At 37.8% G+C, this 16,736-nt stretch overlaps 1 long non-coding RNA gene across 2 annotated transcripts; it reads left to right on the top strand.

The window, feature by feature from the left end:
• Positions 1–426: 426 nt before the first annotated feature.
• On the top strand, positions 427–16,505 carry LOC145487163 (uncharacterized). Of its 2 annotated transcripts, XR_014049365.1 has the most exons (4): positions 427–3,847; positions 3,975–4,205; positions 10,085–10,190; positions 11,127–16,505. It is a non-coding gene; the product is annotated as an uncharacterized LOC145487163 (long non-coding RNA). The 2 variants fall into 2 exon arrangements; XR_014049364.1 differs by having other exon boundaries at positions 10,085–16,505.
• The last annotated feature ends 231 nt before the right edge of the window (positions 16,506–16,736 follow it).

Raw genomic sequence — 16,736 nt, 5'->3', positions numbered from 1 at the left:
TATGTATCCATTTGCCTGTATCTGCGGACTGGAAATCTGTCTGACATTGACGTTACAAAAGGGACTTTTGCTAAATATTATATGCTTAGAAACAACCAAGAAATTATCACTTAAGTTTAACTTAGCAATTTCAACACGCAGATATGATCAATATGGACGACGTAGATTTTGCGCATACTTGTGCACGTGTGAGCCTCTGGCACGCTACGTTTATTGATTGAAATTTCTAGGAAATATGTCATGGAAGAGGTTTTATCCCTGTTTCCGTCAGACGCTACCGAAAATTAAGTTGAAATGAAAGTGTGGTCTTTCAAAAATGCTTAACCAAGTTTACGTTGCCATCTTGCGAATCTGTACTGTCTTCATTATAATCGTGAAACGTTTTCCATTATCTATTTTTTTTTTAACCTTTACGTTAAATTTATATAATTTTTTCACATTTATTTCTGAATGTGCAAGAATTTTTCTACATTCAGTTAGAAACATAGAAAACGTTTTGTCACGGTTTGTGGTTTCTAAAAGTCCAAGAATGTGATGACTACACGTTTAGAAGCCTAGAAAACTAACTGTTACGGTTGCTGCTTTCTAAAAAGCCAAGGATGTGATGACTTCACGTTTAGAAGCCTAGAAAAATAACTGTTACGATTGGTGCTTTCCAAAAAGCCAAGAATGTGATGACTCCCCGTTTAGAAGCATAGAAGACTCACGGCTACGCTTGGTACATTCTAAAAAGCCAAGAATGTGATTACTTCACGTTGGTCGCGTGCAGACAGCACAGGAAAGCAATGCACAATGATGCATGTATACCTCACGTGAAGGGCCGTTGCTCCTGTCTTTAATTTTTTTGATTAGAGATGTTTCCTTGCGGTGGTCGTCGTCTTCAAGCCCCTTACAATGTCAGACAATGCATGACCATGGCAATTAAAGGGGATGATTTTCCGAAAGAAACCAACAGAGTTTTGTACTTAAATATGAACGAACTAACTGGGCACCCTTTCGTGCATCTCTTCTTGGCTCAACTCTCATGTAAAAAACCTAAAGTGCAATATAGTGATATACCAATGCTGAGAATTACGACCATCGAAACCACTCGAACTGAGATGAAATCACGTGTCATCAAGTTGTTGTGAGTGCCTGAAGCCCTCGTCGTAGGGCAGAACAGCAGTCATTTCGTCAAGTGCGTCATTAGTGTAAACATCAATGCACGCAAAATAGCATTAAGAAAAGCTATATCAGTAGATTACCCCTTAAAGGTTCTATTTCTGAAGTGACCGACAAAAGTATTTCATATAGGCTTTGGGTCGTTTTATGACACATGCGGCATTACACGTTCTGATAATGGTGCAGTAAAACATCTTGTCAGAATATGGCGGCAGTTCGTAGGGGATGGTCCTCTCTTGCACCTTAGTACCAAATTGATGTGAAGTGTTTACAATTGCGGTGACTCCACAAGGTACCATTCATTCTAGGTCACGCGAAGAAACTGGGTAGGAGAATTTACTCAGTGATATTTTCTTGTGTGTGCTAATTAGGATGCATGATACAGCCGTTTTTAACACGAAGAGGCAAGAAGTACCGGCAAACGTTTCTTGTATTTTTTTGTATGCACATCAAGTCCTCTTCTCCTTCTAGTCCATATCGGTTTTGCGTATTTGCCAAATATAAGCTAGTTTAGAAAACCTCAGGTTTTCACCGTGTTAAAAAGAACTACAAGCTGAAGGAACGCGTATCTTTGATGTCGTGTACTAGTTAGGTTACGATGAAGAGGCGAGATATACTGGCAATGTTGCCTGTGTGAACATCAAGTGTAAGTTCCACCTCCTACTTTGCCATATCGCTTTTTAAGTGTTTACAAGTTACAAGTTGCAGTCATTTGAGAACGTACCATTTGGACTGTTACAAAGAAAATATAAGTACAAGTAGCGGGAATGTTTGCAAGCAATGTTGTAATTCTCAGAAAAGTTAATTATGACGCCAGATGCTGTTTAAGATCACATGGCAAGAAACTCTAACAAGTTTCGTGTATGGAGGTAAATCAGTTTCTGGTTCCGTATACTTGAATGCAGAATATGTTGTAGTGCTTCATACATTATATGTACAAAGTTCAAGACCACTGTCTCTCTCTTCATGTGAATGTTCAAGACTGGAAACAGCTTTCGAAATATGTTAGTTTAGATGGACTTGTTTTGATCATTACGTCGCACATAGTTGCCCATGCGTGGGCTGTTTTCAGTTGTTGTACAGTTGCTCTGATGAGGACGAAAACAAAATCGGTGATGAACCCGCTGTTATTACGATGTGTCTAGCAAAAGAGCATATCTTTAATTTCTTGAGGTAAATCAGTTTCTGGTTCCGTATGCTTGAATGCAAAATACGTTGTAGTGCTTAATATATTATATGTACATGTACAAAGTTCAAGACCACTGTCTCTCTCTTTATGTGAATGTTCAAAACTGGAAACAGCTTTCGAAAAATGCATGGCAGTTTAGATAGACTTGTTTTGATCATAACGTCGCACATAAGTGCCCATGCGTGAGCTGTTTCCAGTTGCTGTACAGTTGCTCTGATGAGGACGAAAAAACAGCAGTTATGAACAAGCTGTTACTACAACGTGTTTAGCAATACAACATATCTTTAATTTATCGTTATTATATTATATTCAACATCGTTACTGTATGTAACTGAACATGCTTCTTCCGTCAGGCTTTCATTTATCCTCTAGCTTGTACATGAACTCATGTACATTAAAATCCGCATGTAGAAATGCCACATGATCCGTGCCAGGCAAAAATAGCACACTAGGTAATCTTCTTGATGATATTTTCATGACATGATTTCCAACACTTGTTTTTCGAAGCTACTCAGGATTGTCATCATGACTTCATTGGGTCTCACATCTCATTCAAGTGCGTCAAAGCTAAGAAAAGGTCTGTCAAATCGGATTTAATTATTGTCAGCTGAATTTATCAGCCACCAGGAAGGAAATTAATCAAAATGTCGTCAACTAGAGCACGTCATAGGTATGCAGTACTCAAAGTTTAAACTCGACCCCCATCTGAGAAGCTCATCATCAGTTACATCGTAGGTAAGGTGGTTTGGAGCAATATTTTAAAGGTATTTAGTCATGGTATCGTACGCATAGCTGAACCTAACTACGCAAGAATAGAGCACAAAAAGTTATTTTTCCTGTGTGATTTACTACGGTTGGATTAATTTTTATCAATACCAGCAAAAGCGCCGAAATTTTGTCTAATTTAGCCCGTTAAACAAACGTATAATGAATAAGAAGTTTTCTCTTGATGTTGCTGATAGGTGTTGAAGCCATTTTGTAACTTCAAAGTGGATACCCATTTTCTAACGTCCCTAAATCAATTAGTAGGTCAGTGCCTTTATGCCAGCCACAGTAGGCTTTTACAAAGGACACGTACTCGATACAATAATTTTACTGTAAATAAAATGTATGGTTTACTAAATTTGAGCAGTACAGTTACGATATTTGGCTCCGGCGGTTTTTTTCAGCTAACACTCCAAATCCTACACCACTTAGTTCCATGTGACCTAGCTTTATGTATGAACAGCAGAACACTGTTAAAAATTTGCATAGTCGGACGGCTAAGACAGAAGACAACGAATCATTAAGTAATGAACCTGTGGGTATGGCTTGTGACTAAGTGCATGTGTGTTCCTATTTGAACAAAACCCCAAGAAAGCAAGTCTGGAAGAGGCTCACCTTCAGTTGACATCGACAGTGTTGCTCACGTTGGAATATACACCAACCGCAGTTGAGCCCACTCTGTACGACTTATTTGGTTGATATCACAACATAACCTCTTCTCTTCGTAGGAAGGTACATTGGTTAATGTCATTATTTATAATTCATTTTAAAGTTTATATGCAAATCAGTCGTTTTGGAAACCAGACAGTTCCTTCTCAGATTATTCTGGAATCTCAATGGGTCTGACATCTCACTTAAGCTATTTAGAGCTCAAGGAAAAAGCGTCTCAAGTCATTTAATTGCTGTCATCTGGCTTAAAGACAAGCACCTTAATGACGCCCCCAGGAACGAGGGCTACATTGTAGTGCAAGACAATCCAAGTAGATAATCCTAACGAACCTTCATCAACTGGAACTCAGTTCTGTGAAATCAGCTGCCCATACTCGATTTTTTAACTCAACCCACAAGAAGTCTTCCCATTACATCTTAGGTAAGACATTCCGGGTGAAAGCAAATATTCCTGTTATGTAGCGTACAGCAACTTAATTTGGAAACAATGCAATAACTGACAACAAAATCATGACAACAAAGTCATAAGTCATCACAGCAACTGGATAGTTATTTGTAAGTGACGTGGCATGTACCAGCGTCAGATAAATGTGATCTTGTCAGTGAAAACTGGAATCGTTTAGTCGATGGAAAATTGCCATCCTGGTTGGCATACAAGAAATGTGAATCTTTTATGCTATTCTATTATTCAGTATTGCGGCTATTGCTTTTAACTATCACTCCATATTCAAAATGAGTAGAAACTTTGCACTGTCGAAAGGAAATGAGTAGTGCAATAAAGTGCATCAGATAGGGCCGCTATAGGTATCGAAACGACGGACGAAACACATGTGTACAACGTTACTGCTTTTCTCGTTGCTACTAAAGGCCTTCCTGGAAGTAAATACATTTGTACAATACAGGTAATTTTCGGGCAAACAAAATTGAACTGAGGAAGGCTGTCGAGATTCAGCGCCGTACGCCTGGATTAAGCTTATAATCTCAGCCTGCACTGCCTGCTTCTAAGCGGGCCGACTTTATGCATGAACAACACGGAACATGGTATGAAATTTGCATGATATATAAAAGACCTTAGGGCTCAAGACATCAATTAAAAGAGCGGTTTTTTAGAGTTGTGATGTGGTTTAAATTCCTCTTGGAGTAAAGTTACAAGGAAGAAAGGTTTTCGACAGTCACGCAAAGTCACACCCAGTTTTACCCTCTTGATTATGGGAGTATTTCATGTTCTCTTCTCTTGGTATCTGTGTCTCTGACAATTCATGCTAAAATATATAAAGTAAATCTTGTAAATTTTCTCACAAGAATGCTTTCGAATTTCTTTGTCTGAAAGCATATTTACACCATAAAAAAAGCATTTGGGGATCTCGAAGTATTGGTCGAGCTGTCTTTGCTACGACTGATATTGACGCTTCAAATGTTGCAGCTCTTAGAAAAAAAAAACCGTCATAGTTCTCTACGTCTTACGTTTCTCTTTAGGAAGAGTAACGACAAGTTTCCCAGGTGAGAAAAAGATACCATGTTAAATTGAATCTAAGTGAGAGTGGAGTTACATTATTTATTCCCATTATTTATTCCCATTATTTATTCCCATTATTTAGTCTATTTTAGTCGCGAACACAAAAAGCTATTAGATTATATCACTTAGCAAACGCTGCTTGCTTTCAGGATCATTGACAGAAGGGATGAGAATTAGCTGTAGTTGAATTGTGCTACTTTTTCAATCTCACCATTCCATTGAAAATATGAGAAGAAAGCTATCAAAAACAGAGACTGATCACTGTGTTGTTACAGCTAGGGCTCGTCATAAACGGAAACGACATTTGTTTCACTTTTGTATGTCGTATACATTTTCGACAAAATTTTAGTTTCGCATTATTGGGATTTAATAGATTTCTCTCCCGATAAGATTTTTAATTGTACAAAGCTTGGAAACCATGGTTTGATACGTTTTAAGAATTTCTATGTTTCCACTTTATTATTTTGTTATTATTTGATAAGACCTCTTGCCATGACTGGGAGTGTCAATATGGCAATGACAATGTCAGCATCAACTTGAAAACTGTTTAATTTACGTTGTTCAAGTTTTTAAACAAGGTCCACTTTCTTATTAGATCCTTATTGAAATCGACGCTTTCTTTATATTTGACTCTACATTCATTGTGTATTCTTTCCTACACTCTGCGGCAATCACCGTCTGGAAGTAAAGGAGTTATCATCTACGTCGAAGTTCCTCCATAATGAATCGTCAAAGTTTTGCTGTTTGTAAAGTCTTATAACAAATTGAAATGTGCTAAATACAAAGCAGAAAAGAAAAAAAAGTATAATAATTGTGATTGCTACAGAACTGAATTTGTAGATAGCGAACGTGAATATGTAGACAATAAGTTGTTCGCTTCGTTGTTCTGATCAGACAAGCAGCAAATGAGTTATACGGAGACGTGGGAAACTGACAATACGTAAAAACCTAAAACGTTATATTTGTCTATCCCTGTGAAGATAAAGGGAATCTTTGGATTCCACTTGATCGGGAAAGTGAAGTTACTTGCTAAATTGTGATTCCGGTGTAATGCCAGTCCGAATTTTCCCCATATTTCTCCTAGAAAATAAAGTATTGCCGAGTTGTTATGATAGAAGATACGTAAACGAACATTCTTTTATCGATGACTTTTGTTCGTTATTCCTTTCCTCGTTTTTGAAATCGTTGTTTAGCAGACGTTGCCTCTTAGTTCAACGTACAGTGTTTCAAACCCAGAAGAATTGAAGTGAATTGATTTTGAGATTCGAGGACTAATGTTTCTTGGATAAAGATTTCAGACGTAATCTTACTTGGCAAGTCAAGCCAGGCATCATCGTTAGGTTGTTTTTCTTATCGCTGCCCCTTTTTTTGTTGAATATTTATCCCTCAACTGAACAACAAAACGTAAGCAGCCTATCTTTTACTAATATTTCTTGAAAGCATAGTAACTCATATTTACTGAAAATTCGTTGAAAGCATATTGAAGGCTCGGTATTTTTGCGAGCCATCACAGATGTAATTTTGCTGATAATTTACCCAACAATATTAAAGTTACGCTTTTTTCTTAAATTTTGTACAAGAAAAACTTTACAACTGCAGAAAGAGAAGTTGGTTGCCTTTATACATTGTTAGCAAAGCTTGAAGGGGTAGGTACGGGAAAAACTTAACAACTGCAGAAAGAGAAGTTGGTTGCATTGTACATTGTTAGCAAAGCTTGAAGGGGTTGGCTGCTGTTTGTACTGGAATTGGAAAAGACGTTTTGAGCTCTAAGTAGTTTTTGAGATCACCAATCTTCTTTCTTGTTTGTGATTGGGATTCTTCACTCAGTGCAAATAACTTTTCTAATGATATATTGCCTTGCCTCGCGATGAAAAAATTATTTAATCAGAACCTTTAAAGTGCAAACGCACCAAAGAGGAACAACAATGGCCATGGTGGGGGGAAGAATGGAAGAAATTACGAAAAACAACCCGACAGCAGGCTAGATTTTTCGGTTAAGGCGTCCGTAGCGTTGGTCCTGAAAGGTACAGATTTTGAAAAGACTACATTTACTTATTAAAAGCCAGTAAGTTCAAGAAACAGTTATAACGACAAATCGAGCCTGATAAGGGAATAAGCAGGTAGCCAACAGACCTGGTAGAATTAAAAAAAACAAATTAAGAAGTGAGAAGCTCAAGAACACGTTGTAAACGAGATTCTAGTGTCTGATCATTCAAATGAAAGCTATTGAGCTGTAATTTCGTGTAGTACATATGGGTTATTGACAAAGCGCGAGGGCAAGATGGCTGGATATTGATCGAGGCCAATATCTAGCCATCTTGATCGAACAAGCTTGGTCAATAAAAGATTGTGGCATAAAGAAAACCAATTTCTTGCGGGACACAGCGGGTAATCCCGAGCGGGCACGATAGTCCCATCTTGCCCACTTGGGCGGTAGCCAATAACAGCCCAGGATTTGGCTCATCCTTCCTTATAATAGTGTTAAGTATTGTACAATGCGTTTTTGATTTTAAAGTCTGTAAACGACAAAACTGTAGTTCGTGACCTTACAATGGAAGCCTAGTTTGTGACCATTCAGATGAAACTTAAACAGCTTCGTGTAATGCTGTTCCATAGCAGTATCGATTATTGTTCAAAACACGTGTCATACCATGCACTCAGAAAGAAACGCTATGCGTTCTGTTGAAAAAGAACATTCGTTCTACCTGGCACGCCATATAGTCCCTAGAGGATTGCCAAATGACGAAATCTAGCCGCCATTTTGAATTGCATAACAATGTTAACAGATGGCAAAAGCGTCAATTCAACGTTCTCACGTTTTTTTTTAAGCAAATTGTAACACAAAACACATATCCCCCTAAGTAAAGGTTGAAATACAAATTCGAACAGATTAGATAATGGAAGCTGCTTTTACTCTTAAGCTTGGAAAAGAAGCCTCCAAGTAAGAAAAGTCATCAAAATAGTTTAGTTAATAGTTAGATAGGAAAGTGCTGTGTCTATTAACAAATAATGAAATAATAGTTGATTTAAGGTCATAACTTACTTCCATGATTTAATCTGGCTTTGCATGCTAGTTTCTGTTATAAAACGCAGAGTAATTGAGGTTCTTTGAAAGACAACTAAGCTTCCACTCAAAAACAGTAATCCTGGGCCAAACGTTATGAAAACCTTAGTTCTTGAATCGTACTTGTACATGTGTTCTTGAAAATGACAAATGGAAAGCGTTTTAAAACTTGTTCGAGTAAACAACATCACAACTTTTTAACCGTGCATAAATTATGTCGGTAATTTATTCATTTTAAACAAAGTAGAAATGGTACAACTGTACAAAACAGCTCCCATACGTGACATTGCACCAGAGAAGTGTATGAAGTGAAAGTTGATATATTCATCGAATCAACTTAGAATAACCCGCTTCAAGATGAATGCGGACTTAACACAGGCGATGTAAGCGAGAATGATGTGGTATCAAGGGTAGCCAATCAATTTAAAGTTGGGTGAGGAGTTAAAAATTTCACCGTCTTTTAGAATTACTACGATTTAGATATCAAATCTTGCACTGAAAATGCTTAAGACGCAACAGGATTTACTCTCCCTGCTATAGACATGTGACACAACGACAAGGCATAACGGTCTCATTAGTCAGTCCGCACATGCACCTAATGATCTCCTCTGTGTGTCCAGCCAGCAGGCAATGATAGGCCTAATTAATCACCTTTGTCAAGCCTTTAATTAGCTCTCGTGTTCTGAAAGCCACTCACATGATTTACCGCTAAAGGAAGAACTTTCCAGACCCGTGTAGGAGATTCCAGTTACAGCACTCCTCAATCGTATCTAGGTACGTACAGATGCACCTGCCGTGAGAGCAAACACTTGCTTGAAAATTCGTCAGATTGCATGAAAACACCCATAGTAGTACGCAGGATACTTAGTTTTCTGGTCACGTACGCTGCAAAAATACTTCAAAACGTCCGTAAGTGTTGATTATTTTTCGTGTCCTATCTAGTTCGTGAAACGGATGCACGAAGAATTAACACCAATTACTTGTCTTGTCACCGTATTTTCTCGTTGTGTTGTTATTCGGTACAATAACTGGCCACCTTCGCCCTAAAAGAATTAGGCAATGAAATCTTGTGGAGTTTGACGCTGTAGGCACTCCAAATTTATCTGCAACTGCAACTGAAAGAGTCAACGAAAAGCCATGTAAAATTGTTGTACAGGACACTAATTTGGATCCTAAATTGTATTATCATTTGGCTCCCGTGAGCTTATGTCTTCTCCTCAAGTCGGACAATAAGAGATGTTTTCTTCGCGACAGAAAGTTTATTAGGTCTTAACGCTTTTAATCTTAACGGTGTTCGCTGATTTGGAAGAGTGGCTAATTTGAAATAAATTTTTAGACTGAAATATTGCTTCGAATAGGCACCCGACTGTGTTTTTGGCCTACTTCTGAAAGTCAACCTTAGTTATCATGTTTTAATAAGTCGATTGAGCATAAACCACAATGACAGATTATAGTTTATTGATATGCAATTGAATTGATACGCAATTGATGATAGTTTCTAACCGTTCGAATTAAAAAATAAAGTACTTAGTTCTAATATAAGGCAGGTTAATATTCAGTTATTTTAACAAACAGAAATATTTTTCTGGACTGTCTGAGGACTAAAACTCCCGACATACTCAGGTTTTTGTGAAGCACGCTGCTTTCTCAGTCTGGCGTTGCCTAATTCAGTCAAACGTTTGTACGTAGTAACCTAAAGTAAAGTTAATTTTCGTTGTAGATTGCTGAATTAAACCTACGCATGCGTTGAAAAGGACTATTGAAGACGTCGAACCTATCGCTGAGATACAGACGCGATCAGATTACCGAAGTGTGCCGGGAGCAAGGTATTTAATGCCGTTTTGAGCTAATATAAACATAAAGATCATGACCTTAGTGGCCTACAGTTTATGATTTTCATAGAAAAGCATTGACAAATATGCCACATAAAATCAACTTGGCTGTCGAACTGACGTCGTCGAACTATTACCAATGCAATTGACGTTAATGGAGTGATTAGATGAGGATGTGTAAAGCACTGTCGTTGACATGTCAAACTCGATCCACTGAAGGGTCGGTGGCCATTGTACACAGGGAATCTTTGTTCTCATTATGTTTTGGTAATTACTGATCAGAAAACAATTGGCGAGCCGCAGAAGTAGTAAGCGTGTCGCCTCTTGAGTGAGGAGTACGATTTGAAAGGATTTAGACTGAAGTGCTGCAAATACACGTCTAGCTTTCACGGCACGGGGCTCCCAGGTGGGTGAAATAGATAACCAGTCTAGTTTACAATCGAAATTGCACAAGGAAAAAACTCATATTGCAGGGTATTGGGACTTTTTTGGCTTTTAGGATGTAACTTGCAAACAAAACAGGTCTTTCATTACAATAAACTAGCACCCTACACTAGTTAATTGTTTTGAAAGTTGAGCGGGCGAGACTAGAAGAAAAAATAATTTATTTCACTTCTTCTGTATGTTTTGTGAATTTAAGCGTCTGGTCTGACGTCAATACGGTCTTTTACTCTCAGTTAAAGAAACCTATCCATTTTTAAATTCACAGCTTAACTCCAGTTATTTTGTGCTGTACAACTTTCAATTGACTATCAAAACTCCATCGTTGCACTAGAGACACTGTGCTGCTGTCTTAGATGAGATCTTTCACGGACTTGAGGGATCGCTTTGTCTTTAATACCAATCATATAATTCCATGAGCAGTTAGATAGATAATAGACTAAAGAACCGCTTTTCAGGGCTAATTCGAAACTGTTTCTATCCCTACAGGCGTTTTAAAAATGTTGCTTTCCGTTTCCAAAGTCGTGGTGGGGATTTTGCTGATCGTCATTGTCACGGCTAAACAAAAAAGCAGACAATATTGGCCAAGACCAACTTCAGATTGTGAAGTGCGAAAAGGCTTCCTCCAGATGCAAAGTGACGGGTGCAAGTTCAAAATTTCAACTTCTGGTTGTAGCGGCAAATGCTTGTCGTCGGCGAAACCTTTCAGCCATAGAATTGGATTTGCTTCAAGTTGCTCGTGCTGTGCACCCATCGAAGCTACTATCAAAGAAAAATCAGTGAACTGCCACGGAGTAATAAAAGTGATTCGCTACCCAGAAGCAAAGAAATGCGCCTGCAGACCGTGTTTAAACGGCTGACATTATATATCCGTCGTGCGAAGTTTTGAAGTGAAGCAAAGAGTTTTCGTCTTGTAAAGAGAATGGTGCTGACGTCGCGACTTGCGTGGATTTAAAAACATCAACCGAGTACTAGCTCAGTAATATTGGAGTGGGATTAGAGAAGAAGCCGTTAAAAAAAAATATATATATATATATTTAGAGTTTGGAAAAGTTTCGAAGGGCTCTTGAAAAAGACGTGAATATCGCCGAGCAATAATTAGACTTAAGGTGGAAGTTAACTTAAGACAGTTTATTGTTGCGTTACGTGGTTTGTAATATACCAGGCCGTCTATTAATTTTGTGGTTTTACTTTTGTACCCAACTGCATGCAGGTAACATTGGGTTTCTTCACAGTACATGATAACGTGTTATCAGGGGCAGATAACGTTGTATGATTGAAATTTATATATCATGCAAAGAGCAGCTCATTATTGCGCAACAGCGTGCAATCTTCTTGGAAGCCGGTTTCGCAGGGAAGCACGATTAACTGAAAACATGGTAAGAAAAATCGTTACGGTCAATTTTTAATATCAAATAGGTTGATGTCGTTAAGAATATTTGCGAGCTATAGAGCTATGCATTGATCTTGAGATGTTTTTCATTGCAAAAGGCAATTAAAATTAACATGAATTAGACCGATGTTGCCTACGGCGTGTTGCGGTTCCATGAGCAATTTACGTTTAGTTAATTTTGTTCTTTTTCGCAGACATCAAATGTCGTTTGTTGAAACAAAAAGGCAAAGCATAATAACAAACCCTATGGTCAACGCTAGGTCACTTAGAGGTTATAAAACAGCGAAACCAACGGCGTATAAACTGTGTGCATAAAGGGAGGTGATTATATGTAAAAGGGATTACCTGTGCATAGATTTAAACGGCTTTGGACACTTCTAAATATTGTAAATCAATTTCTCTTATTAAGTCTAAGTAATAAGAAACATAACACTAGTGTAAATATTTTCCATAGAACTGATCCCAGTTCTTCATGTACAGAGGCAGTCGGCTTATATGACGCTGTAAACTGATAAATAGTCCCGAATGTAGGCGGAAGACTAATTGTTCATTCACAATTTATGATGACTGAAACACAATATGAATAATGGATTTAAATAGCAACCTAAAGGTTGTAAGCAAGATAACGTATATATAAGACCTAAACAGTATGAAGTATCACGCAAGTTGAAAAGAACAAAAAAAATAAAGCACGTAATTTGTTTAAACTGTACTGTATCACGTTCACGGTTTGGATGGTCACAAAGCATGAATTTACCTTTCAATTTCTAGTTGCTGTTTAGCAAATGCACATTTACTAGAAACATTTTTACTCACCACACCCAATCCGCCCTAGCGTCAATTACCAGACGTGGTTTTCGACACCATATATCAAATAAAAAAGACAGGTGATGAAAAATGGAATCCGGAAGCAATCTGACAGTCCGGAAACAATCTGGCCTTTGTTTAAAATATTTTCAAAACATGTAATATTTGCGATTATTTGTCTTCGCCCTAAAGATTATTAAATAATCGAAAATCCTCGTTATTTCCTGAGTTTTAAAAGTCTTCTTCCAACGTTCTCTATTTTGTTAAAATGGGTGTTTTGTTTTTTTTTGCTGAAATGTAGAGAAACGCGACAATCTGTACCAATGTTGGAGGTCCACATTGCAGATATTGGTGATAGCATTTCAGGATTTGTTTAATTTGTTTCCTCGGCCACATTTTTAAGTCATCTTTGATCTCTTACTGAACAGAGGCTTGGCAATTTGAATTAATTTTACAATCATGTAATCTCATCCTCATGTCACCCACCCTCATGTTACTCAAAATTGTGGGCAAACGGTTGTGGTTACAATGACCCTTCAAGAATTTCTGATTCCACTAAGTTTGCAGTAGACCTCAGTCAATTTAGGAATTCTATTTTTCATTCATTCTTTAGAAACCCCACCTCTGTTGGTTCTCAGGCTTAGGGGCATTGCTGGTGCACCTTAATTGTTCCGGGAGACATTGGGCTAGCTTTGAAACAGAACTTTAGGATAGATTATGTATAAAATAACTAAGGTGATTCCCGTATTATGATAGGTCAATAGTTATTAAGCATTAAGGTACATTTAAGCTGTCAGAATAGATACGTTGGTTACTTTACTTCGAATATTTTCATCAAAATTAATTGCAGAACGAAATATATGACAAATGTAGAAAGAAAATAACAAATCCAAATTGAACACAAACGTCAAGAGCCACTTACCATTGTTCACCTTAACAATTGCTAACCAAGTTGGCGTCTCCACCAAGTCTTCACCTTGCATTTAATAGCTCTCAAGAGTTGATCTAAGTGTAAAAGAACATTCACGACTCAGTGGACTGAAAAACGATTTTGCAAACGGCATATCGGCTTCTTCAGATATGTTTTACTTTCAAGACTGAAATTTCTTATGCATTCTTCCACATGACGGTCATCAACTGACAACTCATTCAAGCAAAACCATTTTTTCCTATCTAAAGCTGAAACTTCTACTCTAGAAATTTACAACTGGTACCTGTCAAAGGCTTGTTCAGACGAAATGCTATCTTTGCAAGGGGAGATCAATGTTTGATTTGGAGAGGAAAGAAACTACAGTGCATGACGTTAGTGCATTCCTGTGGCCTGATCGATCCATCTGCCTGGAGACGGCGGCTTGGTATAATTAACGTTACCAGTGTTTTGATCTGTTAATTATCGCTTCGAAATCTGGCACTTGAAGTCTTGCACCAAGTCGGAAATCTCTGTGCTAGGTATTCTGTATACATCGGTAGGGATTCGTGATGTTTTTGGCGCTCCTGCTTGGTTATCAGACTCGAACTCCAGTCAAAATAAAAAGGGCATAGAACTTCGTCCGGCAGATTTTCTCTCCTTGCGATTTTTCAGTGTTGATCAAGCTCCAAAATACAACCCCCTAGAGTTGCAAAATCATTGTAAGTTGTTTCTTGCAATTGTCACGAGTGCGAACCACCAAAATGCGTTAATTCCGCTATCGGTCATGTTTATATCCCATTTCACTGTCAGAGAAGTAACTTGCCATACATCTGGAGAAGAACTTTACGGTTTGACCACGATTTCGGTTGAGACAAAACTCCTTCAGTATTCTGGTGTTACGATCCTCAGGACATTCCCGAAAGGTCTTGTAAATGCGAGCTTGCAAATACCTCCTTGGACGAATTCCTTACATTGCGTCAACCCATTTGATCTGAATTCTCGACATGTTTTCCAAACAAAAGAAGATACCTCAACTTCACTTGCCAATAATAGAAGTAAATCATTGGAAATGATTTTCCAATTTGTGTCCAGTTGAGCATCTAATCATGATAATTGCCAAGGCCGTGGCCATGCCTTGGGATTCCCTTGTTCGCTGAGTGCATGGTATGAAAACAAACCAGTTAAGGAACGGTTAAAGGTGTGGGTTTGCTCATGACTGCATATGTAACTGCAGATTAAGCTACCCGAGCTACTTCAATGACCATAAAATTAGTTTTGACTAGGGTCATGAAAGGGGCAGGGTAACTCAGGCGTTCTTTTAAGTAGCGGACGTTCAGGAGGTTCACTGAGATGCATGGTGGCCAAAACTGGAGGTATGTTGGGCTGCTTTAGCAAAATAAGTCGCTTTATTCTTTGCTTTACTTTCTTCAAATGTGCCCATTGTAACGAAAGCAAAAAACAGAGAAAAATCCAAAGAATATACAACTTATAATCCAGGGTTCATAGACATTTGAAATGTTTTAGTTTCCTCACTTTATTTGCATCAGTTCAGGAGACACAAGCCGTTTATAGGCTCACCAAGGTTCGTATATAGAAGCACCAAGGGCAGGCGAGAGAATTTGACAATAAATCAAATTACCTATTTAACGAAATAACTTTAAGGTAGCTAAATGTGGCCTCATTAAGGCAAAAGCCTTGTTTTCGAAAGTTGGCCGTGTTATGTCATTAACCAAATTTGTAACCCGGCGCACATGGAATGTATTGACAAGATGTTTGGATTTCAGAAAAGAATAACAACAAATGCCGATGACAATGTACCCAAATTGACTGAATTCATGAAGCCTTTTGCGTTTTCCATTAGCATGGTCTACGTAAGGATACTTCTCGAAGATTTATCGCTTTCTTATAAATAGCATTATGCAGATGCATTCATAACTTAGACTTATTGCAAGAAATCGGCAAACGTCCATATGTTACGCAGTTGTTTCGAAAAATACTCGTGATTATTAAACACTATATTACTTTAGTTAGGAGAACCATCTACATGTATAATGATTATCTATATCAGTGATACTGCTAGATGCACAAGATTAAAGTTAAATTTACAGCATAAAGTTTAGCTGTGCTTTTGGTTGTACAACGTAATCAGTCATGGTTCTAAAGGGAAAATGAGATGCTTGCTCTAGGCAACCGATACAATTTGAAGATAATCATTTTGTCACAGGGCCAAAAGATTCAACAGTAGAGATCAAGGCTTCAGGATTGCAGTAAAACAGATACAGAGTAAGTTTTATGGAGAAAAAAATTAATTTCTACAAGTACATGCATGGTTTGTTTTCATCATTTCATAACTGCTGTTTAATTTCCGTCGAAGTCACCATTTAAGGCCCATTGTGGAGTAGGCCACTTGTTGTTTTCTTGGCCTAAAAAGGAACTTCTTATCTATCCCTCCATTTCTCGCTTTGCAGGGGGTGAAGAGAAAGAATTTTGCCTTTAGGTGTTTGTTCCAGATTGGTAACCGAAAACAAAGTACCCGGTTTTCAATTGAAGTGGAAAATGTAAACAAGCTTTTCCTTGACTGAAGTGCTAAACAAAAGTTTATATAGTGAGTTCCCACGCTCTTAAAGCTCATTCGCTGCAACGTAATTAACATGTTAATTTAACAAGTGGCTCTGTGTGATCTCGTATACACAGAGCGCTTGTTAGCTACGTGTTTTGTCTACTGGATTTCAGTCATCGTAACAATTTCATGCTATCACAAGTGTATTAAAATACCTCCTAAACCTAAAAAAAAAAAAAAAAAAAAAAAAAAAGAAATAGAATGGGAGCTTCATTTTAATCTAATGAAAACCAATTTTCATCTGAGGCCTTGTCATTAGAACATCCATCAAATAATATTTGTAACTTGTTTAACGAACCAGGAATCAAGAGCATTATTTCCTGTGTCTATTCCCAAAATTTAAATGCGAGGCATTTATGTTAAAGTCAC

Source organism: Orbicella franksi, chromosome 5, assembly GCF_964199315.1.
Source record: "Orbicella franksi chromosome 5, jaOrbFran1.1, whole genome shotgun sequence".
In the NCBI taxonomy this organism is placed as follows: Eukaryota; Metazoa; Cnidaria; class Anthozoa; order Scleractinia; family Merulinidae; genus Orbicella; species Orbicella franksi.
Note: the sequence above shows the minus strand (reverse complement) of the source record. Positions and strands in the feature narration are given on the sequence as shown.